The following is a 1,201-nucleotide window of genomic DNA, read 5'->3' on the forward strand; positions in this document are numbered from 1 at the left end:
CATGAAAGTGCCGAATTTGGAGTCCAGGGACCTGGCCTCTGCCACTGAACCTTATGTGAGATTAGGCAAAGCAGGTGACTTCTTTGGACTTGTTTCCTCCTTTGTAAAATGAGGGTGTTTCACTAGCTCAGGGATCTCCAAAGTGGGATGTGCAGTGTGATTTATGGGGGTGTAGGAAGAAATGATTAGAATTCGTTTGTTCTTTTTTAATTTAAAAAGTTTAGGGATGCTTATGAAAGCAAGCAGACCCTACTAGGATTCGAACCCAGGATCTCCTGCTTACCAGGCAGGCACTTTGTACCACTAAGCCATAGGGCCCTTTTGGAAACTGTAGTAACATAGGAAATTCCAGACTCCTCGGAACCTCCCCCTTTGCCTACCTGAGAGTGGGAAGGATGCTTTCTTATTGCCCCAGGAAACTCTTAAAAGCTGAAGAGCAAATGCTCTTTGTAGCCTCTGGGTTTTCCTGGCAAAGATGCTGGAGTGCTTTTGCCATTTCCTTCTCCAGTTCATTTTACAGATGAGGAAACTGAGGCAAGCAGGGTGAAGTGACTTGTTCAGGGTCACACAGCTAATAAGTGTCTGAGAAGTCTTCCTGACTCCAGGCCCAGTGCTCTATCCACTGTGCCACCTAGCTGCCTTGTAAACTCTATAGGTATATGGTATAGGGAGCTTTCTCACCCAACAGTTCCCTAATCAGTGGAATCACAGGCTCCAGCCCTGTCCCTCTATCCCTGATATTTAATATCTGGATTGATTTGAAGGAAGATTGGGAGGTCCACAGTACTAAGGAGATGACAGTGACAACCTCACTTGTCAGTTTATTTCCAGTGTGCTGTGACACAGCAGGGAATGATACTTTATTCTTGTCAGGTAAGTGGATTTTCGGATTATAGTATCTAGTCCAGGGATGTTCCTAGCCTTTTGGTGTCATGGACCCCTTTGGTAGTCTGAGGAAGCCCATGGATGAACCCCTTCTTTTTTGTATTAAAATGTTTAACAGGCAAAGTACAGTGTGTGCACATAGTAGGCACTTTAATAATTATATCTGCCGTGCACTGTCTCCATCCATTGAAAATTAAAAAACAAAACAAAACAACCTTGTAAGAAATTTACGAAGTTGGTCAAACCAAATTCCCACATTGTCCATGTCCAAAAATTGTGCTTCTTTTCTGCATTTTAACTCCATCATCTCTCTGGC

General features: G+C 43.6%; 1 non-coding gene across 1 annotated transcript; it reads right to left on the reverse strand.

Moving 5' to 3' along the window:
- Positions 1-244: 244 nt before the first annotated feature.
- TRNAT-GGU (transfer RNA threonine (anticodon GGU)) lies at positions 245-318 on the reverse strand. The gene has a single exon. It is a non-coding gene; the product is annotated as a tRNA-Thr (tRNA).
- Between the last annotated feature and the right edge of the window lie 883 nt (positions 319-1,201).

This window comes from Petaurus breviceps, unplaced genomic scaffold (assembly GCF_028583685.1).
Source record: "Petaurus breviceps papuanus isolate PSGF00001 unplaced genomic scaffold, PetGlider_PUasm1.0 90881, whole genome shotgun sequence".
Lineage (NCBI taxonomy): Eukaryota > Metazoa > Chordata > Mammalia > Diprotodontia > Petauridae > Petaurus > Petaurus breviceps.